Raw genomic sequence first — 24,275 nt, forward strand, 5'->3', positions numbered from 1 at the left:
GGGTTGCTGGGCTACAGTCCAATACCCACTCCTTTACATCCGGCACGCATCGGCTGGGATATTGCTCTCTGCAAATTAAGTCCAATAATTTCTCCCAGGACTTGGCGTCAGATCCATTAATCCATATTATTGCCAACTGCCGCAACTGGTTGACATATTACTCATGGCTGATATGGGTGATTTTAGCAAAGTCCTGAAATTTCTCAGGGTAGGTCTCCAGGGTAATAACATAGTGCTTAATGAGGGCCCATTCTACCACATCATAGTCCACACAGTCCTCTGGGGTCATACCATAATAAGCTTCCATTGCATGACCTTGTAGCATGGGAACTAGATACTTTACCCACTCCTGTTTAGGCAAGTCATGGAGGCTACAAGACATTTCAAACACCTGCAAATGTCCATCAATATCTCCAACAGTATCATCAAATTTGGTAAAGTGAAGAGATCCCAATCTGAGCGCATCAGATGACGGTTCACAGGCTGCTGCAGGAGGTGGTGCCCACCAATTTCCCCACAACTTGATGATAAGAAACCGCTCCTCCTAAGTTGTTTTGTCTCCCAGGGACCCAGCTGCTGCATTAATACAGAAAAGTTACCCTTATCACACTGTTGAACTTGTATCACTGGTTCACTCTGTGGGAGGTGATTGTTGCTGGTAACAGGTGCTGTATTCTGGTATGTTACTTCAGGTGCCACTAGGTTTGTCATTACCGTCTCCTCCTGGTCACTGTCAGCTTCCTCATCTGCTGACCCGTACTGCGCTTCCCAGGTCTTCAGAGGCTTTTTCATTTTGCTCCTTATCGCTGTGTCAGGCATTTCTAACTCCTTTGCTTGGCACAGTATCTCGAGGTTCACCTTGGACATTTTACTGTATGTAGACATCCTGTGCGTTCTCCTGGCTGCAGTTATTCCTCTCCCGAATAACTTGAATCTCCTGACTGGTGCATGAAAAGCCGCTCAGGGTTATCCCACCGCTTGCCACCAGAAATCTGTGGCAGGATGGACTGCCTATGCCACCCTGTCTGATGTTGCTGGGAACCGGCTGGACTTACTTTGCTACCGTTCCCTTTCCATATCCCAAATGCTTTTAAAAAGTCCCGCTAAGGAGACGAAACGCGTCAGAAAGAACTATATGGTTTGACACTAGTGTCGGCACAACCTGTAGCTGTGAGGCGAGGAACCCGAATTACAGTAGGAACCTTTCCTATGCTCAAAGTTCCAACCGACAACTATAGCAGGTGCACCTGCATAGACATTCGGCTACGGGAGAGACTAGTGAGTACTTTAATTACAGCATAGCGGTGAAGTCCGCTTACTCTCACAACTGTGGAATAGGATTCCTGCTCCCTCTGGAAGATCTCTACGACATTTATACCTGGTAAGGAGCCGTTTTATTATATCTTTTTTGCCGGAGGAATCTTCTATCAGTACCTACTGTGCGGGAAGGCTTCGCTTTACTACTTCCACTTTCCTTATAGGAACTGTCTATATGGTATTTGAAGGAGCATTGTCTTTTATTTCCTACTGCTGGGACTGGATATCTATGTTCTCTCGATGCTTTCTGGACTGGTCCTATATCGCAGTCATATGCTGCAGCTAAATATTTGAATCTAGTGGAGAGATTTGTATGTGACATCCATTACTGATTATATGCTTATCTGTACTATAGTATCTACCTTTACATCTATTCTGATGTATTTGGTTTATTAAATTGTGTTTTGTGACTTTACTATCTAGTTCAGCCTATTTGGATGGTTACCACTGTACCAGCGCCATTACTATTGTTTATCTTGGTATGTTTAGGGTATAATAGACCCTTAATGAGCAGCAGGGGAGTTGACTATCCGGATCAATAATATAACAGTTATTGTTGTTATGTTTATTATATTATATATTTTTTTCATCACTATTGATATTTCATATATATCGATATTTTAGGTTTTAATTAATTATGTTTGGTGTTATATATCATCTTGGACTATTTTTATACCTAAAAGATAGTGTGGATATCAATTCACTTAATCTTCTGAGAAAAATAAGCCCGCGCTCGGTATATCCCACATTATATATGGTACCAGCTGCTTGGCAATAAGCCCACGCTCGGTATATCCCATATTGTATGTGGTACCAGCTGCGTGGCAATATAAATGCCCATATATGTATACAAAACAAAAATAAATTTGTCAGCGCTTATCCTTTAAACTGCATATCTGTGTGTGTTTAGCAAAATGAAAACATGAGGTATTAGTTCATATTTTGATCAAAAGACTTATTTTTCTCTGGTTTTGTTTCAAAATATTGCCTTTTTGTCATAGCAGCTGTCCATCAAGCCTATTTAAGGCACATTTGGGTGTGGCTCACAAGCCAGCCTCTGCTAGATGTAAACCCCTATACATGGGAGGTGAGTGCATCTGATTTTAACTGCATTTTAATAGTGTTTAATGCATATAGGTCAGTGTAGGACCTGCATAAAATGAGGTACCCTTGACGTTGGGATGCAGACTTAAGTCTTTTGATCAAAATATTAACTAATACCTCATGTTTTCATTTTGCTAGACACACACAGATATGCAGTTTAAAGGATAAGCGCTGACAAATTTCTTTTCACTTAATCATCTATTATCCCTACTAGTGCCGAACTTAACCCTTGGTGGGTTATTGGCTGTTAGATATCGCAAATGCGCCCACTCACCGCAGTACAAGCGGCTTACAAATACTGCCACAATTGGACTCCTTTACTGGCATCCAGAACCGGGTTTCTTCTGGGTAACTGACGCCATGTGTGTACCCCGTTACTGGTGTACCTGGGCTGGTACTCCTGACCTCTTTCTATGGATCAGGGTTGCTGTGGATGGATCCTCCCTGGATTATCACACTGGCCAGAGTTGCTGGGTAGCGGGCAGAGCGGTGGTACTGGATGCTGGGTCCAAACCTCAGAAACAGCCTGGAACAGATTATATTTTGGGTCTAATCTGTAGGTCATAGAGAAGTTTCCAAGCAGGTCTTTGAAGCAAGTGATGTTTACTTGCTCAACCTGGTTGAAGGTACCGGGGAGCAGGTCAGATGGAACATGAAGAACAATTTTCAATACAAGACAGGGCTTTTTATACAGATTTGAACACAGCCTATATGGATAAGCCAGCTCCCTGAGGTCTGAGCTATTTTTAGAATCAGGATGCAAATTGTTTACCCAAACATGGATTTACATGCAATGCAACACTAACAATATTTACTCTTATCTGTGATATTCTAAAACTTGCTGTGATTTTCTGCATCTCGTTTTTTAGATGCAGGAAACCTAGTATCAAGTCTTAATTAAACCTTCCTGTGCCTTCAGGTGCTGGACCCTCACACATCAAAAGGTCTAATTAAAATGAGATTAACATGGGTCCTTTCTTCAGACATTCGCAGAATACACATACCCAAAGAAAGGTACACCCCCACAAACAAGTAATTTCCCCACATCACAAAACATAAAAGACTTCCTCCACAAAGGCTTATTGTATCAGATATATACCTCAGAAATCATGCATTTTCTCTAGCAAAGATAACACAAATGAATTTCTTCCCCTGGTCTCAGAAATAAACATATCTCTTTTACCAACATATCCACAATATCAAAAATAAGTACATTTGCAACTATATAAATAAGCGCCCTGAGCTATGTCCTTTAAATAAATTTATACCATAAGTTATTTATAAGTGATCCAGTCACAGGTGCAAATTAGGTTATTATTTTGCACATAATATATATACTGTCTGTTTTTTCATGTAGCACACAAACACTTGTTAGCTTATTTGTAGAATGAAATTTTAAGTTGATCTAGGTAGAGATGGGCGGGCTCGGTTTCTTGAAAACCGAACCCACCCAAACTTCGGGGTTCCGAGTACCGAGTCGGCTCGGTACTTTTGCGCTATTTCGGATTCCAAAACGAGGCAAAACATCATTGTGACGTCGTCGGATCTCGGATCTCACGATTTTTGGAATCTATAAATACTGCCCTCCACGGCGATCTAGCGCCATTGGAGTGAGGGATACAGAAGGGGTAGGATATAGTGGCAAAGACAAGAGCTCCATTGCTGAAATACTAATCTACAAGTCCTTGCAGGCTTTTTTTCTTAATTTGCACTACTAAGGTTATGGTCTAATATACACCCAAAGACGAGTGCTCCATTACTAAGAGTCATTGATGAATAGGAAGACAAGCAGGCTAATCCCTGTACCTCATGTGCTAAAGCCTATGTTCAAGTGCATAGTGGTTTTAAGTCAGGGAAACAAAAATGTAAATAAAAAGCTTGTACCTTTTTAAAGAAAAATAAACCTCTCTAAAAAAGGTGAAAGTTTACTGTAGAAATACATAAAATTGCCACGATGTCATTCTACCCAAAATATTACCAGGCATACCAGCATCTGGTAGCTCCCTTCTCTTAGCTAGATTTCAGCACCTGCAATCTACACTGTCATCATATTCACCCTCATCATTGTGTACATCTTCCTCAAACAATACTAATTCATCCCTGCTGGAATCCACCATCACAGAAGTCTGTGTACTTTGATGTAATTGCCGATAATGGCCTTCCTCATGGAATTTGTAGTGCATTTAACGGCGGAGCTGTCACGATTTTTGGGCAATTCTTTTACAGCAGAGCAAATGTCAAAATGTTGTGCTGACTGATCTGCATCTCCACTGGGTGTCTTGGGAAAGCTAAGTATTTTCCAAGAAGCGGTTGCCAGAGAAACTGAAGGAGGAGACGTCATTACAAGATGTTGATAGCTCTTGGATCCTGGCGAAGCGAATTAAATCCTAGATCTACAATTACAATATAGTTAGCAGATTTGCTTAGTTTAATTTCATCCTTCAATTTCTCTAGCTGCTTCTCAAAAAGTATAAATAAGGCAATCACTTGACTCAAGCTAACCGTGTCTGCACACTCTTCACAGGTGACTACTTCTCTGGACTAAAGTACATTCCCCTCAAATTCTAGTCATCTTGCAGCTGCTGCATTCTCCTACATGCTGTTGCAGAATCCCGAAAATGACACAAACAGCATCTTCTGCATGTCATTGTCATTTTTTAAAAGTTCTGTAACACCAAGTTAATTGTGTGAGCAAAACAAGAAATGTGATGGAATTTCTTCCCGCCGTAATGCTCTAACAATATTGGTGGCGTTATCAGAAATCACATATCCTCAGGAGAGTCCAAGCAGGATTAGCCATGTTGCAATGACTTCCCTTACTTTTTGTAACAGATTGTCAGCTGTATGCCTCTTAGTGAAGCCGCTGATACACAGAGTAGCCTACTTCTGACAAATGTGACGTACTTGGGTACATGCTGCTGCTGTTCCTGCTGGTGAAGGCGAATCACCAACCCAGTGGGCTGTCACAGTCATATAATCTTTAGTTTGCCCAGTTCCGCTTGTCCACATATCTGTGATTAAGTGTACAGTGGGTTGAATGGCATTTTGTGGCCCAATAATTACATTTTTACGAACCTTCTGGTAGAGGTGAGGAATAGCTTTTCTAGTAAAATGGTGTTGTGATGGAATTTGGTAATAGGGACAGAAGACCTCAAGTAACTGCCTAAAACCAACTGCATTAATAGTGGACAGTGGACGCAGATCTAATATGGCATCCCCATGGCGTCTGTGATACGCTTTGCGACTGGGTGACAGCTTTCTAACTTTCTCTAGCAAAGGATTGTTTAGCAGTCAATTGTCGTAAACTACTAGTAATATTCTTCTGGTTTGAAGATCCACCAGCAGCAGCAGCAGCAGGACTAACGCTCAATAATTCTTCAGAGGAATCATGGTTAGTGGAGGAGTCATCTAGTCTTAGCAACTTGGATGCAGGACTAACTCCCATCACTACTGAGGATATTGATGATGAAGGTGTTGGGGGGGTAGATTGCAGGTGCTGGGATGTAGATGAGAGAAGGGAGGTAGCTGATGCTGGACTGCTTGTTATTATTTTTTTAACATAAGGTTCTGATTTTCCCAACAGCTTTCCATGAACTCGCTTCAAATGCCGTAACATGGATGAGGATCCTAAATGGTTAAGGTCCCTACCTCTACTGAGTGTGGCTTTAAAAATGCTACAAATGGCTCAGCATATCATCTTAAAGCATACGTATATTACATAGTATTCTGAGTCACAGATATCATACGTACAGCTCAGCATATCTCCTGTAATTGCAGGTTTTTTTACACAATTTTGTCGGAGGCCAATTACCCTACCAGTATGTTCTTGGACTGTCTGGGAGAAAACTGGAGTACCCAGAGGAAACCCAGACAAACACATTGAGAACATACAACTCCACACAGGTAGGGACATGGTGGAAATCGAATCCATGACCCCAGCGATGTGAGGCCACAACGCTGACCACAATATTGCACCCTTGTCCAGGCACAATTCCACCCAATGGAGCTTTTCTAGAAGCCCCTTGAAAACACTGTTTGAATAGATGTGTTGTTTCCAGGAATGCCTGGTAACATTTCCAGCCTGCCTATGTGTAATGTCTCTCTCTTGCTCTCTCCTCACATTTATATTCAGTCCTGCACATTTCTCCATAAAAGGGAAGAACTCGACAAGAAAACGTTCCCTGGAAATAGGAGAAGCTGTCAGTAATAATACAATCCAGGTGCTGGAGAGGCCCCGATCAGCTGTTATAACCGGGGTAATAGAGAGGGGGTTAAAGCAGATACAATATAAGAGTAATTCTTACTACGACAATAGACTAGTACTCATCCTTTACATACAGTCTATATATATATATTTACACCCATACAGGTTTCAGCTAATCTAGTGTAAAATTTGACATAATCACACCTTACACACTGTCTTCATACATTTTTACACACACGTTACACATAAAGTGTAAATTGTTACAAATTGTCACAGCTTACACATAGTCTCCATTGTTATTAAAAATATTCTAATATTTGATACTGGAACCTGAAAAATAAACTTGTCTTGGGCCTCATTCAATGGTTGATATACTTTAGTTTTGTAGTGAAAATGTTTGTATCTCCATACTGCACATGTGTACCAATGCAATGTATCATCAGCTATTTATATAGCGCCACTGATTCCGCAGCGCTGTACAGAGAACTCACTCACATCAGTCCCTGCCCCATTGGAGCTTACAGTCTATATTCCCCAACACGCATACAGACACACACACACACACACACACACACGCACACGCACGCACACACACACACACACACACACGCGCACACAGGTCAATTTAATAGCAGCTAATTAACCTACCAGTGTGTTTTTGGAGTGTGGGAGGAAACTGGAGCACCTATAGGAAACCCACTCAAACATGCACAGAACATACAGACTCCACAAAGGCCATGTTTGGGCATCAAACTCATGACCCCAGTGCTGTGAGGCAGAAGTGCTAACCACTAAGCCGCCGTGCATATCTTGGACTTGCGGCCCATCACACCTGAGGTGAAGGAGGTGTACTTGGCAGACATAGGTTAGTATGTGAGTACAGTAACGGTGTATTCACATAAATGTAACGCTCCCTAGGCCACCTAATAAGACTTGGACCCAGATACATTTCTTAGGAGACGTCTCTTTTGTGGATATTTAAGGTCTGGTGTAAAAACATGTGGTGATGATGCTAACACCAGCATCACTAGCGAGCTACTTGTGATTGGTTAATTGCATCTTGTCACACCAAATCTCTATGCTATTGTTGGATGTACTTGCATGCCTGACACAGATATACAGCTGGTTTTCAGTTGGATGTATCTTGGGATACGTGCAATTCAACATACACACCTAAGTACGCATTTTTTGTGATTGAATCTTCATGCATACGACCAGAGAGCAAAATGGTTCAAACTCTTATTGAGGCTTTGTCACGGGCACTAGGAGTCTTTACCCAGGTATCACCAGATGATGGACTTACCAGAGCAGTATAGGTGGTAATATGGTACTCTGGTAGCGGGGTGATAACGGAACAGGAGACAGCAGATGGTAAGAGAATGCTCGTGGAAAGTCTATGACTAGCAGCACTGGTAATATATAAATAATTGTACACGAGGAACTGGATGGACAAGGAAACGTGAGGGTAGTCAGTGGTCTGCGGGTAGCAAGTTGTACCACTGCTATAGTGAGGAGGAATGTCCAGAAGTAACGAGGAGGTGATGAGAGTCAGCGGTCTGCGTATAGCAAGTGGTACCGCTGTCTAGGTGAGGGAATGGAATCCAGGTGAAGGTATCCGGGAAGTCAGTGGACTGCGTTAGCAAGTTGTACCACTGCTATGTGGAAGGATACAGGAAACTGGTGACTCAGGAAACAGGGAACAGTGGTCTGCCTCTAGCAAGTTGTACCACTGAAATATATCTGTGAGGAGGAGCACGGGGAGGTAAATGCAATGCAGAGTATACACGGGCACACTGAACTTGATCCCACGATGATATGCACAATATAGTAATGACTGAACAGCACTGCACAAATATACAAAGTCACAAGAACTATCCAGGCTAGAAGGTAACACAGTCAAATGATAGCAATAGTCTCAGTGGATAGGAAACTCCAGAGGAGAACAACTCAGTCCAGCTAGATATGCAATACACCAGCACAGTCAATGAGAAGTATGCATACCGTGGTTCAGGAGAGCAGGCTGTCAGAGAGACGTGCAGGGATACCTGAACGGCTGGAGGCCGGCAGGATACGAAGTCCCAGGAGGGTGGAAGCGGTAACCAAGTAGGTGCAGCGCACAGTAGGTAGACCAGCAAGGATATAAACAATACTCAGGAAGCAGTAGTATATAGAACTGGACACCTGGAGATCACAGGAGAGTTGAGGCGGTCTAGACGAGATGAAAGCAGCGGAGCGTTGATCCAATGCAGACAGGCGAGTTGACACAAGTGGAGACACTGTAGAAGCACGGAGAGTGAATCAGCTGGCTGCAGACACGAGGAGTACTGGAGGGTTGCGATGAGCAGAAGACTGCAGATACACGGAGGCAGCGGATAGGAATCAGCTGGTGCAGTCACGATGAAACACGGGAGAGTTGAAGTGGTCTGGAAACTGTAGAAGCACGGAGGCAGCGGATAGGAATCAGCTGGTGCAGTAACGATGAAACACGGGAGAGTTGAAGTGGTCTGGAAACTGTAGAAGCACGGAGGCAGCGGATAGGAATCAGCTGGTGCAGTCACGATGAAACACGGGAGAGTTGAAGTGGTCTGGAAACTGTAGAAGCACGGAGGCAGCGGATAGGAATCAGCTGGTGCAGCAACGATGAAACACAGGAGAGTTGAAGTGGTCTGGAAACCACAAACGAACAACAGGAATCAGCAGGAGCTGATCACAGGAGGAAACACAGGAACACCTTCAGAGGCTCATGGGGAATGAGACTCCAAGATCAGGCAACGAGGTATTGACCTCAGGTGCTTTAAATAGGGAGTGTTGCCTGATCAGCCAATTAACTAAAAGGAACATGTACTAAAGGGTTGAAAGGGCTGCACATGCGCAGACCCTCAGGATGGTGGACGGCCACGGTTCCTAAACACACGAGAAGTAGCACTCACAGTCCGGTGAGTGACAGGCTTCTTGTGTGCAAAAAATAATGTTTGCTTTAGGCAAAGTTTAACTCAATGCGCCGGTGCGGAAACTGTTTGTTGAGACTGCAAAATGAGAAGTGTGGTAACTTGTAATGTGCTCTCCCAGTACTCTTCCACACTTTACACATTATACATGTTGTTAAATACTCACATATTACATATGATCTAACAAATGTTGTTATATACTCACACATTACACAATATAGGGCAAATATTACATGCTCACATCCTGTATTTCTCCTGGACCTATGTTGGCAATTAGATCCTGGAATTATGTCTGCTTGGTGTACACATGGCAGTTCTGAAAAGTCTTGGTGCAGTTGCTGTGATGTCAGTGGAGCGACACACCAAACTGAAGGTTTTGGAAACTGACTTTTATGTTCTTGCCCTTAGATTTGCCCTCATTCAAGATGGCTGTTATTGCCTCATAAAGTTTCCATCTTGGATCTCTGATATGAACTTGCCCTTACAATAGCCCTTATCCAAGATGGCCAGAACTGTCTCAGGAAGATTCCATCTTAGATCTCATTTCCTGTTTGGACCTAGAAAAGGCACTTCCTGTTATGCAGCCTTTGCTCGAGTATTGTGTTTGTGTCTGAACCAGATGCTTCCACAGAACCTTGCTCCCTTGTGATTTGGAATACAATTCCTTGATACCTCTACAGGATATTTATCTTGTTGATACTTTGGACTTGCTTGCTGGACATTTAAGATTTGTTTCTATATCAAAATAAATCCTGTTTACTACAGAACTACCTGGCTATTGGGTTCCGTTTGTAATACCAGAAGGTGACACTGACATAGTGGCAGAGTAATGTGCCATGTTCCAGTATTCAGCACTTTGAGTCCTCCATAGATAACCCACCCATTCCTTTGTATGTATGACCAGCCTTCTGCTTCATATGACTATCGTTCTATCCCTGACCCCTCTTGGCTCTTGCTCTTTGGCCATGTCCTACTTTATTAAAATCTGTCTTCTTGGGCATCCAATCCTTCGTATTTAATCATGATCTCCGCTACATTCAGGCTCATCCTACATCTGGCAAGACACATGACAGCCTAACCTAGGGAAAGTAGTCAGGGGAGTTTGGCTTACAGGTGAACCTTAGGTCTAAGCAATATTCTTGCCAAGATTTCAGAGTTCCTGACAAGAATAAACTGAGCCCTATCATGCTGAAGCCACAGCAGCACCTCCAGAGAACATCCAGACCCAGGTAGTGGTGGTCCTGGCTTGGCTGAATGTTCTTCAAGCTACAGGTGCTGGCCCAGCCCCATCTCCTACTCAGCTGTTACTACCAATAGTAATCTCATACAGCCACAACCAGATCAGGAATCTTAGGTCTCAGGGAAGCTTGGAGATAATAGAATACAATATTGACAATTCTTTGTCCGGTTTTGCCTTATTTTCAATTTAATCCCAACCAAATAACCTTCCCGTTTAATGTTTGGAGAATTCTGCTCCACAATGACAACGCTCCTTGCACCAGCTCGGAATCTACTGCTAAGGCCCCTAATATTACAGAAGCATATTGAAGCTCTAGGTACGAGCTCTACATAAACCAATCTGAATAACTACTCCCTCCTCGTCCCTATTAAACTGATGCAAGGATTAGATCTCTTAATTTTCTGATAGAGAGTTAAAAATACTGCCGGAAAAGTTGGATGACAATCTTCATGAAACTCTCCACATTCCCTGCCAGGGCTCCCCTACTATTTGTGCAGAAGCAAGATGGATCCTAATGTCCTTACATAGATGACCGAGCATTAAGCAAAATTGCAATTCAAAACCAGTACACACTGATACTTATTCCAAAGCTTCTGGAACATCTGTAGGCAGCCAAATACTTCACAAAATTGGATCTTAAGGGAGCCTATAACCTGGTCATAGTACAGACATGAGAAGATGGATTTCTGCACCTTCTATGACCATCATAAATATGTTATATCTCCCTTTAACCTTTGCAGTGCACCAACTACATTTCAACATTTCATCAATGATGCTTCATAATAAATTGAATTACTACATGATCACATATTTGGAAGACATCCTTATCTACTCCAAAAGTCTTCAAGATCATTGTCAGCATGACCAGTCAGTATTGAGTTAGTTCCTAAAGAATGATCTTTAAGCCAAACTCAAGAAGTGTACAATTAAGGTCATTACCATTAACTTCAGTTCCTAAGGACATTAAGGTGCTAATTATTATTGAACATTTTCCTGCTCATTGCCCCAATCACTGCCTTAACTAACAAAGATGCAAGTACCTTGATACCTCCTCTGACCCTGCCACCATCAAACTTCTCGCCATTTCCAGCTCCCTAGGCCTCACTCAGTGGACCTCCTCCCCCACCCACTGTCTAGGTTACTCCCTGGACCTTGTCTTCTCTCATCTCTGTGATCTCACTGAATTATCCAACTCTCCCTTCCCACTCTCTGACCACCATCTCCTCTTCTTCACTCTGTCCTCCTCCCCTGCTCCCACCTCACCTAAAGCTACCTTCACTAGGCGCAACCTTGAGGCTATCGACCCCATCTCCCTCTCCTCCTCTCTTGATACTCTCCTATCACCGCTTCCCTCCCTGGTCTGCCCTGACCAGGCATCCTCTCTCTACAACCTCTCCCTCACTACTGCCCTAGACGCTGTCGCCCCAGCCTCTTCTATCCGCCAGCGCCGCCTCATTCCCCAACCCTGGCACTCCAAACTCACCCGCTTCCTCCAAAGGTGCTCTCGCACTGCTGAACGCCTCTGGAGGAAATCTCGCTCCCTGGCCGACTTCCTTCACTTCAAATTTATACTCACCTCATTCTGCTCTGCCCTCTCCCTGGCTAAACAATCCTTCTTCAAGTCCCTGATTTCCTCTCAGTCCTCCAATCCCCGCCGCCTCTTTGCCACCTTCAACTCCCTCCTCTCTCCCCCTCCCCCTCCTGTCCCGCCTTCCCTCTCCGCTTCTGACTTCGCCACTTTTTTCTCTTCTAAAATTGAGACCATCCGACTGAACATTTCCTCATCCCATCCCTCTCCCGCCCCCCTCATCCCTTCTCTCTCCAACAACCTACTCTGGTGCTCCTTCTTCCCCACTTCAGGTGATGAAGTTCGCTCCCTCATTCTTTCCTCTCCACACTCCACCTGTCCTCTCGACCCTATCCCCTCTAACCTCCTTCGCTCTCTCTCTCTCCCACTGCCTGCTCTTACCTTGCTCACCTTTTCAACCTATCACTCTCCTCTGGTGTAGTCCCCTCTTCATTTAAACACGCTCTTATCTCTCCCACCCTCAAAAAACCTAATCTTGACCCCACCTCTCTTGCAAACTATCGCCCTATCTCACTTCTCCCCTTTGCCTCCAAATTACTTGAGAGGATCGTCTGTTGCCGTCTCACTAGACACCTCTCGGACAATTCCCTCCTCGACCCTCTCCAATCCGGTTACCGCCCCCTTCACTCCACCAAAACTGCCCTGGCCAAAGTTACTAATGATCTACTTTTAGCCAAATCTAAGGGTCTCTTCTCACTGCTCATCCTCCTTGACCTCTCTGCGGCCTTCGACAGCGTGGACCACCCCCTCCTGCTACAAACACCTCTCTCTCTTGGCCTCTCTGGATCTGTCCTTGCCTAGTTCACCTCATATCTCGCTAACCGCTCCTTCTCTGTATCCACGTCTGGCTCCTCTTCCACCCCCTTCCCTCTCCCTGTTGGTGTCCCTCAGGGCTCTGTTCTGGGCCCTCTACTCTTTTTGCTCTACACCTCCTCCCTGGGGGCTCTCATCTCCTCATTCGGTCTTCAGTATCACCTTTACGCTGACGACATCCAACTCTACATCTCCTCACCTGATCTCTCCTCCTCCCTCCTCTCTCGTGTATCTGACTGTCTCTCTGCCATTTCCTCCTGGATGTCATCGCGCTTTCTCAAAATTAACATCTCCAAAACTGAACTGATTGTCTTTCCACCCCCTAGACTCCCCGCCCACCACATCCTCTCTATCACTGTTAACAATACCACCATCTCCTCTGTCACCCAACTCCGCTGCCTGGGCGTTACCCTCGACTCCTCTCTCTCCTTCGCCCCCCACATCCAATCCCTCGCCCAAGCCTGTCGCTACCAGCTACGCAACATTGCCCGCATCCGGCCCTTCCTCTCCCAGGATGCCACCAAAACTATCATCCACGCACTCATTATCTCCCGCCTTGATTATTGCAGCCTCCTTCTTAACGGCCTCCCCCATTCCCATCTCGCCCCCCTCCGCTCTATACTCAATGCGGCTGCAGGACTCATCTTCCTTTCTCGCCGCTCCTCCTCCCCTCTCTGCCTTGCCCTACACTGGCTCCCCATTCCTTACAGAATCCTTTTCAAACTCCTGACCGTCACTTACAAGGCTCTCTCCCAGTCTACTACTCCCTATATCTCTAACCTCCTCTCCATTCACACCCCTGCCCGCTCCCTGCGCTTGGCCAATGACCGTCGCCTCTCCTCCACTCTGATCACCTCTTCTCACTCCAGAATCCAAGACTTCTCCCGTGCTGCCCCCATTCACTGGAACGACCTCCCTCGCTCCATCCGTCTTTCTCCCAATCTGTCCTTCTTCAAGAGGGCACTCAAAACTTACCTGTTCCTTAAGGGTTACCAACCTTCCACCTAACCTCTCCTCCACCTGTTCTTCCCCTCTCTCCTCCCGCCCCCTGTTCTCTCCCCACTTATTTCATCTTGCTCCCTGTATGCCTGAGATCTGTCTACCCTCCCTTTAGGATGTAAGGTCATTTCAGCAGGGCCCTCTTCCCTTTGTTCTCCATACCTGCTCTTCTGCTCCGTCTTTACTGCATTAGTCTGCCTGGAGTCTCTGGAGTTTTGGTATTTTTTGTTAACCGTTTGTAATGTGTCACCTTGTTTAGTCTACTGTTTGTGCTGTGTACGGCGCTGCGGAACTCTTGTGGCGCCTAACAAATAAAGGATAATAATAATAATAATAATAATAATAATAATACCATTCTTCAGTCACAGCGGATGCATTAGACATAGCCGTGGGAGACAATCTTGTTCTTTTATAAAACAATTCTCCCAGCAGAACGAAACTTTGATGTGGGAAATCATGAACTGCTTTCCATCTGCTTAGCCTTCTAAAGATGCTGCTAACTACCTGAAGGAGGTCAATCCAGTAATGATGTCCAGTAATCCAGTAATGATGTCCAGTAATCCAGTAATGAAAAAAGTTCAAGAGAAAGGTCAGCACAGTGGCCTAGTGGTTAGCACTTCTGCCTCACATCACTGGGGTCATGAGTTCAATTCCCGACCATGGCCTTATCTGTGTGGAGTTTGTATGTTCTCCCCGTGTTTGCATGGGTTTCCTCCGGGTGCTCCGGTTTCCTCCCACACTCCAAAAACATACTGGTAGGTTAATTGGCTGCTATAAAAATTGACCCCAGTCTGTGTGTGTGTGTCTGTGTGTCTGTGTGTGTCTGTGTGTGTGTGTTAGGGAATTTAGACTGTAAGCCCCAATGGGGCAGAGACTGATGTGAGTGAGTTCTCTGTACAGCGCTGCGGAATTAGTGGCGCTATATAAATAAATGATGATAATGATGATGATGAAGGAAGAGTTAAACACAATTACCCAGCAATCTTTTCCATGAAGAGAAGTCCCTTTTATAGTACCTGTCAGATGCGGCTTTATGACATCCGCACAAGGTTCCGAGACTGTGTCGGGAAGTCTGCACATGGGCAGAGCTGACAGGACAAGTTGCCAGGCACAGCACAATGTCCCAGCCAGGCACAGCACAATGTCCCAGCCAGGCACAGCACAATGTCCCAGCCAGGCACACCACAATGTTGACATGTGTCTTCCATTTGACACAATGTCCCAGCCAGGCAAAGACTGAGGAACTATATAGCAGGGCAAGCTGTAAGAAATGGCTTGCCCAGACAGATAAGTTGCGGCATGTCTGGAGAGAGAACGGACATGCCACCGGTGCTGTCCCTGCTGACCATGACACTATTCCCCTTTTCAATGAATGAATTCCGGGCACTCCGGACTTGGTGAGATGTTGAAGAAAACAAGTTTGCACTAATTTGGGAGCATGTACATTTTCTGATGATTCTCATGAACGTTATTCCAAACTATAACCTTTCCATTTTATAAGGAATTGTATTTGACCATGATAACATTAGGACTAAAACTCTTCTCTCCTGTATATTCATTGTGTCTCAGAATCTTTACAGGTGGTGGAGCAGGTGTTCGGGACAGAGAGGATATTTCAGGTTTAACAGGTCGCCTTCGCTGGTCTGCATGAAATTCATATTTTATATTTCTCTGCGCTTGATTAATATTGTAGTATCATTTTTCTGTCATTTTTTGTGAAAATATTTAACTATGAGGATGACATCTCTAGAATCAACCATTGGAATAAATTGTGGATGATATCTATAGTTTGTAAAGAAAGGACTTACTTGAGTTGATGAATGAGTTGCGTTATTATAAGTAAATGCTGGCACGGGCAGAAGGTCAGCCCGATCGTATAAATTTGAAGGTATTGTTATTGACAACAAGCCTCTGACCAACATCGCTGTGTGACTGATCACACAGCCCACTCAATACTTTTTACCTTTGCATTCTAGCTGGTCCAATGTGCAATATGATGTAGCACTTACCCTTGTGTATCAAACTATTGTCCCATAGATTGTAAGCTTGCGAGCAGGACCCTCTTATCTCTCTGTCTGTATGTATTTCCCAGTATTGTATTATTAATGTTTGTTCCCAATTGTAAAGTGCTACGTAATTTGCTGGCACTATGTTAATAAATGTTGATGATGATGATGATGATGATGAAGGACTTGGTGCTGGATGCCGCTAAGGAATCCAGTGGTGGCAGCAGCTTAAGCCCCTCTGACTGTGGTTAAAGGGTGCATTTTGGAGAAAGAAAAGGGATGGTGTGCAAGGCAGGCCCAGCCGGTCCCCAGTAACACAACAGACAGGGCGGTATAGGAGGTCCATCCTGACACAACTAACATTTGTTCCTCTCTAGTGAATACTGAATAGAGATGGGCGGGCTCGGTTCCCCAAGATCTGAACCCACCCGAACTTCACCTATCCGAGTACCGAGCGGAGCAGGCTCGGTACTCTCCCGCCCATTCGGAATCGAAATCGAGGCAAAATGTCATTGTGACGTATTCGTATTTCTGAGCTCGGTTCTCGCGAGATTTGAAATGCATAAATTCCCGCCTCCACAGCAATCCATCGCCAGAGGGAGAGAGCAGGGGTAGGTCACAGGCTGTATTAGCGCAGGGGCAGAGCAATAAGTGTACACCTTATTCTTTCTATTATTCTTTCATTTCGAATCTATTGAATTCTATTATTAATTCAAATTCTATTAGCAATTGTTAGAGCAGGAAGAGAGGAGGATAGAGGAGGCTTATTTTTCAATTTTTTGCACTACAAGTGCTTTGGGGACTCCCATATTCCCCAGTGTTTAACACTAATTTTTCTGGCTGTCAAAAGTCATATTTGTCAGCAGTATCTAATACAATATTTTGCATTACAAGTGCTTTGGGGTGTTCAATATTCCCCAGTGTGTAACATTAATTTTTCTGGCTGTCAAAAGTGATATTTATCAGCAGTATCTATACAATATTTTGCATTACAAGTGCTTTGGGGTGTTCAATATTCCCCAGTGTGTAACATTAATTTTTCTGGCTGTCAAAAGTGATATTTATCAGCAGTATCTATACAATATTTTGCACTACAAGTGGTTTGGGCTCATTAAAATGGATTCAAAGCAGTCCACATATGAGCAGAATCAGCAAGCAGGTGCTGGCACCAGTCCTGATGGCAGTGTTCCCAGTACGTCATCTGGTAAAGCCTATGTAAAAGTACATAGTCTTTTTAAATCAGGGAAAAAAACACACCCCCAAAAAAATAAGTATACTTATAAGTATAAGTATAAGTGTAGGGTGCAATCTACCCCAAATAGGAAAGGGACTTGGGGCATTTCTATATCACGTACAGTCTTGAAAGGCTGCTATTTTGGCAATTTCTCATTAAGGGAAGGGTGTCATACACAGACTGACCCCAAACTGGCTTTGTCCATTTCAATTTATATTGTACAGTCTATAATGGCTGAATTTTTTACTATTTTCTACAAGTGGAGGGGGGTCTAGAGATACAGAAACTAAACTGCCTTTGTCAATTTCTTTACATATTTAACTATAAGTGTATAGTGTAATATACACCCAAAGACGATGGCTGCATTGCCAATATGCATAGATGGAGAGGAAGACAATCTGGTTTGTGTGTAGAATTAATGACGGCCTACCAGGAATTAAACTGTTTTTGGATAATTTATTAGCTTTACAACTACATTACTTATCCAAGAAACAGGTGGAGCACTTAATTTGAGTATTTTATGCCCAAAAACATTGATTTTTAAACAAATTTGCAAAACAAAACCAAACAAAACCAAAACACGCAAGGGCGGTTTGGCAAAACCAAAACCAAAACACGACGGTAATCCAGATCCAAAACCAAAACCAAAACACGCGGGTCAGTGAGCATCTCTAATACTGAAGAAAAGAAAGTGTTTAACACCTCTGCTTTTTCCTTATTCTCATTGATCAATCCAACCGTCTCACTTCTTAGGGGTCCTGCATTGTCTTTTTTAATCCTTTTGTTATTTATATACTTAACAATCTTTTGAGGGTTTGTCTTTTGCAATTTGTTTTTTCATTTCTAATTAAGCCAATCTAATTTTGTTTTGCATGCTTTATTACACTCCTTGTAGATACAGAAGGACTCCTCATCACCTTCAGACTTAAACAATATAAATGCACGCTTCTTCCTTCCCGTTTCTTCCCTTACTTTTTAATTTAGCCACATTGCTTTAAACTTAAATATTTTACATTTGCTTTCCCTAGGAATGAATTTCTACGTGTATGTTTCCAACAGCATTTTAAAGACAGCCCACTTTTACTTCCTTCAAAAACTGCGTCCCAGTCTTTCTGGCGTTATCGACTCCTTTAGCATATTAAAGTCCCAGTTGATCCTGTATTCCAGCGGTTCCCAAAATGGGAAAGGAGCAGGGAGGAGGATGCTGGTTCCTGGGTGCCGGCGGATTGGTAAGTCATTTATTTATTTTTTTTCACTGGTGGCACTCCTGTGACAGTGCTGCGTCACACCAGGGAGCCGCGGCCAGGGCAAAAAAATGTTTGATATTATTCCTCTTAGTATTAGCTGTAAATTGTTCTTTGACAGAAATATAATTGGAAAAAATATATAAAAATATTCTTTTCCCTTGGATTTATGTGTATTATTTTTGCAAACAACTTAATCATTATTTCTGTCCTGACCTAATTACTCATTACGTTATTTCGACCCAACTACTTATAAAACGGTACTGATCGGTAATTATTTTGGATTAGGGGTGCCTTGGAAATATTATGGCGGTGCCCTATGGGTGCCGGGAACTGAAAAAGTTTGGTAACAACTGAATTATACTGTTGCTTCTGGAAACTAATATCAAACAAGACCATATTATGATCAGTTTCCCAAGTGCTACCTTACTTGAATATTTGATATTACGTCTACATTATTTGTTATTAATAGGTCCAGTACAGTCCGGTTCCTAGTTGGTTCCTCTAGTAGTTGGGACATGTCTTTTATCCAGCTCAGAAACCTATTTCCCCTAGCTGTACTGCAGGACTCAGGACTCTAATCAATGTCTGGATAAATAAAATCCCCCATAACTGAAACTTTAACTAGTTGTGTAGAATTTTCAATGTGCTGTAGAAGTTGGGCTTCCTCACTCGTACTAATATCTGGCGGTTTATAGCATATCCCTATCAGCAACTTCTCTGAACTTTTTCCTCCAATGAATATTTCCACCCACAATGACTCTTTATTATCACTGGCTTAATATAAAGACATACTCCACCCCTATCTCTCCTGAAGAGAGTACAGCCCTCCAGTCATGTGTATCATCCCACCATGTCTCGGTAATACCTATGATATTAAACTGCTCGTTCATTGCTACTAGTTCTAACTCCCCCATTTTACCTGTCAGGCTTCTTGCATTTACAGTGATACACTAAGTCCATTGCTTCCCTTAGGTATTTCTTTGTGCTTTGATATCACTGTTTTTCTTATTGGCTTTAACAAGGGCCTCTCCTTATCGGCTACGCTTCCCTTTCCCCCCTCTCCACCCCTTGACTCTTGTTAAATTCCTCCTTACTACTCTCAATGTCTATCCCATAAATACCTGCGTGCCCCTCCCCCGAAGCCTAGTTTAAAATCTCCTCTGACCCTCTAACCCTCCTCTCCCGTAGCACTGCAGCCCTCTCCTCATTCAGGTACAAAAAAGATGGCAACTGACCGAGAAATCAGCCCAGTGCTCTAAGGATCCAGCACCAATCTCTTAGCCCTGTGTTATCACTCTGTTAACGTTAGATTGTTTCATACAGGGAAAAAGGAAAAAACGACCCCTGTGGTTGGTTCCAGGGTCCTGGCGCTTGGGGGTTAATGAAATGGCGTTAGGCGCTGCATGTGTAAAATAGTTATTCTAAAAAGGATATAATAAGAATAAATGTATTTGAAATGTGCGTTGTAGAACCGGAAGAGTAGTACTGGTGCCACAGCATTCAGTGGGTTAACCGTTAAATGCAATGAATGAATGTATTTAAGGTATGGGTGCTGTATCTCCAGAAAGGACTACTTCCGGCACTGATTTATCAGATAATACCTCATGTTGGAGGAAACCTGCTTTTGTAAGAAAAGAAGAAAGGAAATCCCAGGCTAATTAAGTCTTTTTATCAGAGTGACCAACACATCTTTTTAGCCTGAATACACAACAGGGGTTGTTACCTTCTATCCTGTGTGTTCTATCTTCTATTTTTTAATAAAGTTAAGAAAATATATTTGTTTTGCTGATAATATAAAGTTTTACTATTATTTAAATCTAAGTATTGGACATATATTATATTATTTTAACATAATGAACGGAACTAATAACATAAGTTCACAGTGTGATTACAGTGTTCAATATTGATGGTAAGTTTACAATACACAATACACCATAATGTATTTATTATTACACTAGGGAAGGCAGTGTCATGTATTTGTCAGTTTGTGGATCTGGAGGTTTGTGTTAAAGGGAGCATGGTGATAAAGCTCAGTGGGTGATATACACAGTGTGGAGCACTTGTGGGGAACTATAGTTATATTTACACAATCTAAACACCGTACAGTTATTGTGATTGTGAATCTTCAGCAGGTGGAGTAAATTTCAGGATTGTCAATTGTTTGTTTTTATTAGAGATGCTCACTGACCTCCGTGTTTTGGTTTTGTTTTTGTTTTGCAATTTGTTAAAAAAAATTAATTTTTTTTGGCCTAAATAACATAATTTAGGTATTATTTTGTACCTACATTATTATTACCTAGCCAACACTAATTTCCAGTCATTTCCATTCAATTTTGACCACCTCCTAGGTCACATTATGATTTTTATACACTTTCAAAGAAAAATTGCTGCAGTTCTTGCCAGTGATAAGAAAAAGGCCATTGTCATGCCTCGGCATAAGACCAAACATCCACCTCTTAAGTGTGGAATTATTTTTACACAAGTCCTGACAACAGTTGTCTAGCCATTTCTAGCGTTTTTAAAGTCACACTCAGTAGGGGTAGGGACCTTAACTATCTGGGATCCTCATCCATGTTACGTCATTTTTCAGCGAGTTCTTGGAAAGCTGTTGGGAAAATCAGAAACTTAGGTTAAAAAAAATAACAACAAGCAGTCCAGTATCATCTGCCTCCCTTCTCTCATCTACATCCCAGCACCTGCAATCTCCCCCCCAACACCTTCATCATCAATATCCCCAGAACCAATAATTTACAGTTAAGCAATCCTTTGCAAGAGGAAGCAAGTATGAAATCTGTCACCCAGTCGCAAAGCGGATCACAGACACCATAAGGACTATGCTAGTATTAGATCTGCGTCCAATGTCCATTATTAATTCAGCTAGTTTTAGACAGTTACTTGAGGTCTTCTGTCCCTATTACCAAATTCCATCACAACACCATTTTACTAGAAAAGCTATTCCTCACCTCTACCAGAAAGTTCTTAAAAATGTACTTATTGGGCTACAAAATGCCATTCTACCTTTAGGGTCAATTTCTGTTTTCTGCAACAGCATGTAGGAGAATGCAGCAGCTGCAAGAAGACTAGCATTTAAGGGGAATGTACTTTAGTCCAGCGAAGTAGTCACCTGTGAAGAGAGTGCAGACATGTTTAGCTTGAGTCAAGTGAATGCCTTAATAATACATTTTGACAAGGAGTTACAAAAATTTAACGTGTGAAATAAAACAAAGTAAATGTGCTAACTATATTTTAATTGTAGATTTAATACTTAATTTGCTTCGCAAGGATCCAAGAGCTATTAACATCTTCTCCTTCAGTTTCTCTGGCAACTGCTTGTTGTACCAAAAATTGCTTTCCCAAGATGCAGATGCAGATGCAGATGATTCCGCACAACATTTTGATATTTGCTCTGCTGTAAAAGAATTGCCCAAAAATCATGACAGCTCTGCCCTAAAATTAACTACTAATTCCATTTGGAAGGCCATTATCGTCAATTACATCATAGTACACAGACTTCAATGATGGTGGGATGAATTAGTATTGTTTGAGGAAGATTAGCACTGAACCCTGCCACCTCTCCTGTTTCTGAGTGAGCTATGGTACAATAAAATGTAACTGCAGATTTAGACCAAGACTGTCAGCCCTATTATTTCTATTTCAGCAATTACAATTAGCAATGGAGCAATGGAGCTCTTCTCTTTGGGTGTTACCTATATATCGCAGTAGAATTTGCCAATAGACAAGCCTGCTTGTCTTCCTCGTCATCAATGACTCTTAGCAATTGGGCACTCGTCTTTGGGTGTATATTACACCCAAACCTTATTAGTGCAAATTAGGAAAAATACAGTTTAATCCCTGCTAGGCCCTCCACCATCCTTTGCATGTTAATAGTAGAATTGGTTGGAGTTATGGTTAAGGTCACACATTTTTTTGTCAAATCCTTCAAACCAGCCCAGATGTCAAACTGTTGTTGCCTGCCCCCTGCGTCATCCCTGCTTGTGTTTGGAAAGTGCAAATTGGTGCCAGAACCTCACGTGCCAGAACTGCTGCCACTGGTGCCACCCTGCTGCCACTGGTGCCACAGTGCTGCAGGACTTACACAATCAACCACGTCATCATCAGCGCCCTCGTCGGCTACCCAAATCTTACCCTCATCCTCTTCTAATTCCAAAGTGTCATCCTCACTTGGTGTATCACCAGTTACACCCGGGCTGTTCAGGCACACATCAGCAGAACTGCTGAAAGGGCCCTTCTTTATGGGTACATTATCAGAATGCTCACGATTAGACATACCGCTGGTGGATGGACTCTCCTCAGGGATTGGTGTCATTTCTGATTCAGAGCATACATTATCCTCTAATGCCTTACTGTTTTCTTGCAGCTCGGCTTTCCCGCGCAACAGTAGTTGTGCACCACTTTTAGAATGCAAATTACGTGGTCTTGCTTGCTCACGAGTGTCCGTAGAAGAAGAAGACTCAGTAATATTTTTTTGCGTGTGTAGAATGGCATGTTGGCAATTTTTTTTTTTATCGGCAGTTAACTTTTCCTCAGTTACACTTCTTTTTTGCTATAACACGGTAAAAAAATTTTTGGTGTGTGTTTTTTTCCCTGATTTAAAAAGACTATGTACTTTTACATCGCCTTTCCCAGATGACGTACTGGGAACACTACCATCAGGACTAGTGACAGAACCTGGTTGCTGATTCTGCTCATATGTGGTCTGCTTTGAATCCATTTTAATGAGCCAAAATCACTTGTAGTGCAAAATATTGTCTTATATAGATACTGCTGACAAATATGACTTCTTTTGGCAGTCAGAAAAAATTAATGAAAAACACTGGGGAATATGGGACACCCCAAAAGCACTTGGAGTGCCAAAAAAAGAAAAAAAAAACCCCTCCTCTATTACTGCTCTAACAATTGAAAATCCAATTGGTATTAATATTAGAATTGTATAGAATAGAATAGAAACAATTATGTGTACACTAATTGCTCTGTCCCTGCGCTAATATAACCTCTCTCCCTCTGTCAAATGGCGATGGATTGCTGTGGTATTTATACTTTTCAAATCTCGCGAGAACCGAGCTCAGAAATATGAATACGTCACGATGACGTTTTGCCTCGATTTCGATTCCGAATGGACGGGAGAGTACCCGGTACTCGGATAGGCGAAATTCAGATGGATTCGGATCTCGGGGAACCGAGCCCGCCCATCTCTAGTTTTCATGTAGTCAGTATTTTGACATTTGTGGCCAATAACTGATTCCATATTTTGGTTACCATTTCTCCAGTGGTATCTATATATATTATTATATATATTATATCTACATTCACTCTGACAGTAATAGCCATGGGCTTTCTTTTCCTATTTCTGGACACTGGTCCGGCAACTTGTGCTGATATTTGCTGTAACAATAATAGGACAATCTGGCTGCGCGCCACCGTTTTCTGTGTATAAGCAGTGTTGGATTTTATTGCCTTTGAGTTTCCTTGTGAAAGTATTTATGCATCATATATCTAACACTATACATTTAGTTTTGTTCTAGATTTTCTATGTCCTGATGATTTTTTCTGTTTC

At 42.7% G+C, this 24,275-nt stretch overlaps 1 long non-coding RNA gene across 1 annotated transcript; it reads left to right on the forward strand.

Annotated features, from left to right (window-relative positions):
* Nucleotides 1-6,252: 6,252 nt before the first annotated feature.
* On the forward strand, nucleotides 6,253-10,341 carry LOC142142575 (uncharacterized). The gene is made up of 3 exons (XR_012689218.1): nucleotides 6,253-6,324; nucleotides 6,554-6,641; nucleotides 9,982-10,341. It is a non-coding gene; the product is annotated as an uncharacterized LOC142142575 (long non-coding RNA).
* The last annotated feature ends 13,934 nt before the right edge of the window (nucleotides 10,342-24,275 follow it).

This window comes from Mixophyes fleayi, chromosome 3, assembly GCF_038048845.1.
Source record: "Mixophyes fleayi isolate aMixFle1 chromosome 3, aMixFle1.hap1, whole genome shotgun sequence".
In the NCBI taxonomy this organism is placed as follows: Eukaryota; Metazoa; Chordata; class Amphibia; order Anura; family Limnodynastidae; genus Mixophyes; species Mixophyes fleayi.